This window comes from Coturnix japonica, chromosome 26, assembly GCF_054131305.1.
Source record: "Coturnix japonica strain WE chromosome 26, WE-NBRP24, whole genome shotgun sequence".
In the NCBI taxonomy this organism is placed as follows: Eukaryota; Metazoa; Chordata; class Aves; order Galliformes; family Phasianidae; genus Coturnix; species Coturnix japonica.
Genome location: NC_140688.1, coordinates 2,478,759 through 2,487,850, shown reverse-complemented (window position 1 = coordinate 2,487,850; position 9,092 = coordinate 2,478,759). Strand labels below are relative to the sequence as shown.

At 46.1% G+C, this 9,092-nt stretch overlaps 1 pseudogene across 1 annotated transcript in view; it reads right to left on the bottom strand.

Annotated features, from left to right (window-relative positions):
• LOC146756597 (uncharacterized) overlaps positions 1–9,092 on the bottom strand; it is a 210,935-nt pseudogene that overhangs the window by 179,134 nt on the left and 22,709 nt on the right. The gene's annotated exons all lie outside the window — the stretch shown is intronic.

Here is a 9,092-nt window from a genome sequence, read left to right as displayed (position 1 = left end):
GGCTTCAGGTAGGCAAAAGCGCCAGTGCTGACAACTAGGGAGACCACGGCCAGGTGAGGAAGGCATGTGGAAATGGCTTTGTGCCGTCCCTGCTCACAGGGCATCCTCAGCACAGCCATGAAGATCTGCACGTAGGACATCACTATGAAAACAAAGCAGCCAATGCCTAAACTCACACCAAAAAAGAGAAACACAACTTCCCTGAGATTTGATTCTGAGCAGGAGAGTTTGAGGATCTGGGGGATTTCACAGAAAAACTGGTTGACAACATTGCCTTGGCAGAGGCAGTGAAAACGTACTGGCAGTGTGCAGCAGGGAATTGAGAACCCCAGCGCCCCAGGCAGCTGCTGCCATGGTGGCACAAGCTCTGCTGTCCATCAAGGTCCCGTAGTGCAGGGGCTTGCAGATGGCAACGTAGCGGTCATAGGACATGATGGTGAGAAGGGACAACTCTGCTGAGATGAAGAAGAAAATGAAAAAGAGCTGTGCAGCACATCCTGTGTAGGAGATGGCCCTGGTGTCCCAGAGGGCGTTGGCCATGGCTTTGGGGAGAGTGGTGGAGATGCAGCCCAGGTCGAGGAGGGCCAGGTTGAGGAGGAAGAAGTACATGGGGGTGTGCAGGCGGCGGTCGCAGGCTACGGCTGTGCTGATGAGGCCATTGCCCGGGAGGGCAGCCAGGTAGATGCCCAGGAAGAGCCAGAAGTGCAGGAGCTGCAGCTGCCGCGTGTCTGCCAACGGCAGCAGGAGGAACTCGCTGATGGAGCTGCTGTTGGACATCTGCTGTTGTTGGGCTTGGAGTCCTGCTCAGAGTGCAGATGATAATGACAAGTCCAGACAACTCTCTGAGGCATTCCTCTTGCTATACTATGAAATGTTTTTATTCTACAACAGTGTACATTTAGCACCATTACTTGCATTTAATTTCATGTAGATCAGCATTCCTTAAGCAGAAGCAGCATATGGAGCTCTGACCTTCCTCTTATTTTCTTATACCTTCTCCCTGGATATTTTCATCTGTTTCATGTCTCATATATTTACCCCAAGTGCTCTTAGAGCCCCCTACCCCAGCTTCTGTGTCATTCAGTTTCAGTTAGAAAATGCTGCCTGTTTGTAGGATAAGTGAATTATTCATGCCTAAAGAAAATGATGATAATTCCATCCTTCAAGAAAGGGGAGACTGAAAGCGCATCATGTGTGACTGTTCACAAAACAAGCAATTGATCGACAAAAAATTCTCAGAGCTCTTATTGCCCCTTTTAGATTTCTGACTCCAAACCTCTTTGCCTCAGAACAGGAAATGGAAACCCCCTGCCTTGGCTCTCCTCTTGCAAAGTACCCTCACAAACATTCAGTTGTGCAGTGGAGCTGTGATCCCCTGCCCCAGGCAGCAGCTGTGGCAGCACAAGCCCTGCCGGTTTGGACTTTCCCTGTGCAGGACAGTGATCCACCTGACACAGTGCAGAAGTCTCATCCCTTGACAGAAATCCTGGAGCTGAAATGGGATTCAGCTCCCCACAGAACCACAGGAGCTGGGATTCCTCTGGTTCAGTTCAGAAGTGCACAAGGAGTTGCCTGCATGTGAGCTCCTGCTCTGAGTCCTCGGTCCTTCAGCTGGGAGGCAGCTGCTCACACACAGACACTGGGTGATGCCCACCATGCCTGGGCTGCTCCTGATGTGTGCCAGTGCTTGTAAACCGTGTGGGAAATCCCTGAGATAGACACCTCTTTCCTGGGCATCAGATGAGGGCCAGAGAGGCGATAGCACCAACTGTCTGTTGAATTCACATGCAGCTGCAAGAGCAGCACAGGGCCTTCAGCAAAGCCATGCCCATGGTGTGTCCGTGCTGCTACGTCACCTCCAAGACCCACGATCGGTCTAATGTCTGTGTGCCACTTTCTGCACACTGATACCATAGACGAGCTATCCAGTCCAGCTATGTCCAGTGATGATTTTCAATTAGGATGTTTACTTCTGCGGTTTTGTACTAATGCAAACACCAACGCAAAATAAGCTAGACATCTTGGTAGAGCTGCAGGCCTGAGCTCCTGTTTGGACCATGGGCACACAGTTTAATGGCTTCCACACCTGCAGTGTAGCGCAAGGGGGATACAGAGTCTTTAGGATGGATGGGAGAGGAGTCAAGGAAGGGCGACTGCCCTCTGTGAGAGTGCACTGAGCTCTGCCTGGGGATGGAAGAGCAGCCAGGTCAGAGCTAATGGAAATGGCCAACAGAGGAGACCATCAGTGTCTGTTCCTGGCTTCTTGATCATAGAGAGCAAGTGGAAGGTGCCCTCTGCAGACAGATGGGTTTAACATGTTGTCAGGCCACTGTCCTCTTTGGGAGCCTTTTTCACTCCAGTATCTGCTGCAGGGACAGCACAGCAGGGCATGTGCCATCCAGCAGATCCGTGGAGAGCACAGATGGGAGATTCTTGACCAAGCTGTGGAGGAACCAAAGTGGAGAGATTCTCTGCTGGATCTCATGCTCTCCAGCATGGAAGGTCTGGTGGGAATTCTAAAGGTCAAAGGGGCATCAGGCCAAGTGCAAGATGCTAATGTATCTCTTTTTATTTATTTATTTATTTATTTTGAGGGTGTAAGCTTAGAAGATGTTCATAAATGTCAATAAAATTGAGACAAAGGATTGAAGACAAAGATCAAAATCAATGAGAACGTGTTAACCCTTCTCAACATGAGAAATTCTCATGAGTCTTCTTCCATTTTAAGTTGTAAATATGAATCTTTGAGGTGATTTGATGTCCTTTTTTTTCTATTTTTTTTTTTTTCCTTTTTCTTTTTCTGAAACTACGATGTTTTCCAGAATTGTTTTTGCTGGGCACAAATGCCTTCAGGTTCAGAGACACAGACAGCAGTGCCAGTGCCAATGACCTGTGACTAAATCCTGGCGTCACCACTGCTCTTCCCTGCTGCCTATTTGATGTCCCTCATCCTCCAGGTGTCTCCAGCTCTCCTAAATTAATGGCCGTGGTTAAGGGCATGTTTTCAGGAGGCCATTTAGACACACGCTCCTGCCACAGCCTGCCAGATTTCCCTATCCTTTGCTCTTTGTTCAGTCAGATACCTCCCAATTATCGGTCTGATTTCTGACTTTTAGGGGGATGACTCAAGTTTGCTCCATCTCACCAAAGTCTGATGGACTGTGTTGTCAACTCCTTCACCATGATTCTATCCCTTCCTATCTTTTCATTTTCTCTTTCTTTTTCTTTTGCTATGTCGTTTTCTTCTCCTTTTCCTTTTAATTTTCCTTTTCCTTTTACTTTCATCCTTTTTCTTTTTTTTTTTTTCTTTTTCTCTTTCTCTTTCTCTCTTTTTAATTTTTCATGCTCAGTGTGTGAAATACTCACAAGTCCTGTTCAATTTTACGTTGATACCTCCCAACTCCCTGGCTGATCTATCCCAGGGATATTACTGGAATTTTCTCCATTCCTCAAAAATCTGTTCTCAAGTCCTTCACTGTGATTCTATCTATCCCATCCTATCTGTGTCTAACTCATTTCTCGTGCAAATATTCCCTAAGAAAGATAAACCTCAATAGAAGCAGCTTCGACGTGGCATGCAATTGATCACTGTGTTTTTCTGTTCATTCAGTTGCATCACCTTTCCTTCTGTTTGTTGGCCATAAATAAAGAGAAATCTTTCTTTTTCTTTGTGCAGCTGGTTCTCTGTGGAAAGCCAGTGGGAGTTGGTACAAAGGAGGTTTAACACTGAGCGGGTGACGGCAGAGGAGAAGAGTGATGTGAGGAAAAGTGATGCAAGTCCCATGGGGCCAATGTGAGTAGAAGAGGGGTGGGGAGGTTGAGGAGGAACTTTATCCACACAGCAACAGAATAGAACTCATTGGGGACATCCTGCATTGACATCAGTTGCAAAGTGCTTCTTTAACTTCTTGTATAAAACAAACTATAAATAAACATACATTAAATGCATTTTGGATTCTTGCTCTTTAAGCTCTCTCCATTTTGCTGAACACGTTCTGAAAACCTGAAGAAGACAACAGGAAGGCACAAGGCACAGGAGGCTCTTTAGTTTATAATGGGCCCCAGGGTGCATTTGGTGCTGAGTCCATCAACCTCCAGTGCAGACAGAAGATTGCATAAAGCACTTGGCAAGACCAACTCAGAAGTAACAGTGAAGTTTCTTGGAGTATTAATGGGCCCACTGAGGGCCATTAGCAAGCAAGCTTCCCAAGGCACTAGTTAGAGCAGATAATTGGAAGCCATGACTCCAGTCAGGCAAAGGCACTGGCATGGTGGCTCTGATGCTAAGAAAATCCTCCTTTGTCTTAAAAAGCAAACAGGACAAGACCTGATTCCCAGACCCTTGGCATGGAGATCCTGTCTCTCATGTTGGCTCAGGGCACTTCCTGTGGCAGTGAGTTGGAAATCTATATGATGTTAAGTGAAAGACATGGGAAGGGAAGATCCCAGGCTCTGCATGTGTTGCAGAAATGCTGTCAAGTTCATAACCCACATGTGCCCTGTGTCTCATCACAGGATGTGGGATGTGAGAAGGGCCCCGTCTGAACAAGCAGTCAATCCCAATGTAACTCTGAATCTCTGATCTCTCAGTTCCAGTGCCCTCCTGTGCACACTCCCCCATAGTTTGATGCACTTTATCTTCTGCGGTGCCCAGAAGTGCACCCAGTGCTCCAGGTGAGGCTGCAGCAGTGCAGAGCAGACAGGGACGACCCTTTCCCTCACCCAGATGGCAATAACTTACTTGATGCACTTTAGGGGACCATTGGCCTTCCAGTCAGCTGTCATGACTCTTAACTTACTTAGATGCAATTGAAATGAGAGCCCAGAGCATACTAAGGTGTCATCATTGAAAGAACGTAGGTGTTCCATAGCTTTGAAATGCCTTGGACTCCAGAGTATGCCAGAGATGGAGCAGAACAGAAGATTTGTCTCTTCTGTAGTGAGCTCATCCATTTAGTAAGCAGAATAACACTACATGCTACATGGGGACAGTTGCTCTACTCTGCTCTGCTCTGCTTTGCTCTCATGTCAGTGCAGATAAACTCACTTTCTCTTTAACCCTTTTTCCTCTGTGAACTATTCCACTATTTGTACTCTCAGATACACTTCCACATTCCCTCAACAACACTTCCATATGCTATTAACAATTATGCTTTCTTATACCATAAGAACAGTTTGTCAAACAATACAGTTCTTCAGTTCCCATAAACACCGTTAATACCATATATCTTTCCATTAACAGTTAGTATTCTTCAGTGATAAACACCTTGCCACAGAACCAGCACTGACTGACCCTCCTCCCTCTCACGCTTCCTCACAGGCAGAACATAGTATTACGTAAATGGGTTGATACTCATTAAATAGGATAATAAAAAAGGCTTTTGAAATTACGTTAAGAATAATATGAAGACTAGTGGGACTGTGAGTCCCTACTAAGTGAGGGAGGTGTTCTGGTAATGGGGGTTGTTGAGAAGGTGGAGATACTGAAGGCCTACTTTGCTTCTGTCTTCAGGGTAAAAGCTCTCCTTCAGGAATCCCAGACCCTGGAGCTTAGTGAGAGGGTATGGGGAATGGAGGACTTGCCTTTAGTCAAGGTAGAGTTGGCCCATGAGCGCCTAGGCCACAACAATATTCAGAAATCCATGTGTGCTGAGGGAGCTGGCAGAGATGACTGCAGAACCACTCTCTATCATCTTTGAGAGGTCTTGGAGAATGGGGGAGGTGCCTGAAGACTGGAGGATAGCCAGTGTCAATCCTGTCTTCAAAAATGTGTATGAAGGAAGATCTGGGTAACTACAGGCCAGAGAGCCTCACCTCTGTCCCTGGAAAGGCGATGGAACAGCTTGTGCTGAATGCCATCTTCAGACAGTTGGAAGAAAAGGAGGTTATCAGGAGTTGTCAGCATGGGTTTACCAAGTGGAGGTCATGTGTGACCAACCTGGTAGCCTTCTATAACACTGTTGCTGGCTGGGTGGATGGGGAGAGAGCGGTAGATGTTGTCTACCTTGATTTCAGCAAGGCTTTTGATACTGTCTCCCACAATATCCTTATCACAAAGATAAGGAAATGTGGGAAAGATGAGTGAACAGTGAGGTGGGTTGAGGACTGTCTGACTGACAGAGCACAGAGGGTGGTCGTTGTCAAAGCAGAGTCCATTTGGAGACCTGTAAGTAGCGGTGTTCCCCAGGTGTTGGTGCTGAGCCTGGTCTTGTTCAGCTTCTTCATAAGTGACCTTGACAAGGGGATAGTGGCCACCCTCAGCAAGTTTGCTGATGATTGGCTGACACGCCTGAAGGCTGTGCTGCCATTCAGCGAGACCTGGACAGGCTGGATAGATGTGCAGCAAGAAACCAGACGAGGTTCAATGAAAGCAAGTGTAGAGTGTTGCACTTAGTAAGGAATAATTGCACACACCAGGACAGTTTGGGGAATGAGCTGCCCTCCCTCTCTACTCTGCTCTTGTGAGGCCCCATCTGGAGTACTGTGTCCAGGTGTGGAGCCCTCAGTACAAAAATGATATGGAGATTTTGGAAAGGGTCCAGAGGAGGGCCACGAAGATGATCAGGGGGCTGGAGCACCTCCCCTATGAGGACAGGCTGAGGGAGTTGGGTTTGTTCAGCCTGGAGAAGAGAAGGTTGCGGGGTGACCTCATTGCAGCCTTTCAGTACCTGAAGGGAACTTACTCCCAGGAGGGGAGTAAACTCTTTGAAAGGGCTGATAATAGCAGGACTAGGGGAAATGATTTTAAGTTAAAAGAGGGAAGATTTAGGTTGGATGTTAGGGGAAAGTTCTTTACTAGAAGAGTGGTTAGGTCCTGGAACAGGCTGCCCAGTGAGGTTGTGGATGCCCCGTCCTTGGAGGTGTTCAAGACCAGGTTGGACGGGGCCCTGGGCAACCTGATCTATGGGGTCTCTATGGGGATCTATGGGGTCTATGGGGATCTATGGGGTCTCTATGGGGATCTATGGGGTCTATGGGGTCTCTATGGGGATCTATGGGGTCTCTATAGGGATCTATGGGGTCTCTATGGGGATCTATGGGGTCTATGGGGTCTCTATAGGGATCTATGGGGTCTCTATGGGGATCTATGGGGTCTATGGGATCTCTATGGGGATCTATGGGGTCTCTATGGGGATCTGTGGGGATCTATGGGGTCTCTATGGGGATCTATGGGGTCTATGGGGTCTCTATAGGGATCTATGGGGTCTCTATGGGGATCTATGGGGTCTATGGGGTCTCTATAGGGATCTATGGGGTCTCTATGGGGATCTATGGGGTCTATGAGGTCTCTATAGGGATCTATGGGGTCTCTATGGGGATCTATGGGGTCTGTGGGGTCTCTATAGGGATCTATGGGGTCTCTATGGGGATCTATGGGGTCTATGGGGTCTCTAGGTATCTATGGGGTCTCTATGGGGTTCTATGGGGTCTATGGGGTCTCTATGGGGATCTATGGGGTCTATGGGGTCTCTATAGGGATCTATGGGGTCTCTATGGGGATCTATGGGGTCTATGGAGTCTCTGTGGGGATCTATGGGGTCTCCTGGGCAACCTGATCTAGTAAATGTGTATGTTTGGTGGCCCTGCCAGGCAGGGGGGTTGGAACTACATGATCCTTGAGGTCCCTTCCAACCCGGGTGATTCTATGATTCTGTGATTCTGTGATTCTGTGACAACAATATTCACAAGGCTGAAAAACGGGACTAAAAAGTGAAAAACTGCAGATGTGTAAAAGGACAACTTTTAACGAATCAAGCCTGGGATCTCAAGGTGTATTAAAACTTCCTTATTATACACATTTATAGATTCAAGTGATGGAAAAAAATGGCCAGAGAAGCAGAAGTGAATATAAAAATAATGACCAACAGCTTGCAATTTACACTGATTGGGAAAAAAAGATTTCCCTCCTTTCTTTCTTAATCTTCGGAGCAGACGTGCATTAATAACATGATTTGGATTAACTAATTAGAGAAAAGGTACTGTACATGATAATCCTGATCTCCTTGGCAACAGCAAAACAAAGAAACAAAGAGAAAGCTATGTAGTACCTTAACAACCACACCAAACTGTTTGAAAGCAGCTTTGGTCCTTAATTAACATGCACAGCAGCCTGTGCATTCATGTAACATATTGTAAATATCATTTTGTTCAGGCATTTTTAGCCTGGACTGCTAATTCCATTGACAAGGGTACTTGGAAATCTGCAGATAAATCTATTTTCTCTATCTGAGCTCCTGCTGAATCAGAATCCATCACTGCTTGTAGTACTGCTGTTCTGAAAGTGGCAGAGCCAAGATTTTACAAAGTACTCTAAAGAAAACCAGGCCAACAGTGTGCCTATGCCTCAAAACTTAGCTTTATCTCCACGTGGAAACCACAGGAGAAAACTATTTACTCACTTTATATACAGGCTACCACATCCCTCGTTTACAGGCGGAACAGCTAAACCCGTGCACTTACGGGTTCAGCTGAAGTTTATTGATGCCTTAAAAATTGAGGGGGAAATCAAGTTCTTCATCTCATTTGGAATTTCTAAAGCTTACTTCACTCTAGCTAGAGTGAAAGACAAAAAACACAGGAAGCCTTCCCAAACAACACTCCTGAGAGAACAAAAAATAAGTTCTGGTTGGCTCTAAATCTTTCATCCCTTACAAAATCAAAACTTCTCATCCCAGTTTTGAAGACTTAAATTTCCTATCACATATGTAAAACCTTTCTTTCTTTTGTTTTTTCTTCTGAAGGGAAAAGTCATTTCAAAATGGTAAAATACAAAGTTTCTATTCTGAAAAGATTGAATAGAACAGAACATATTGTCCTTATCAGAAGGCTTTTTACAGTTTCTTTTTCTAAATTAGTTTCCCTTGAAGGCAGCACAAGGGAATGTCTGAGCCTTAGCATTTGATAAATCTATTGGAGAGGCATAGTCTGACTGTTGGAGAACAGGCACAGGCTCACATAGCCATGAGCAGTTCAGGTTTTTCTCTGTAACTGAGTTGTGATGGTAAGTTTGGGATAATAATATCATGTGCCTGACTGGGATGCTGAGATTCATTAGCTGAAGTCTATAAAACACTCTGAAGATGTGGACAACC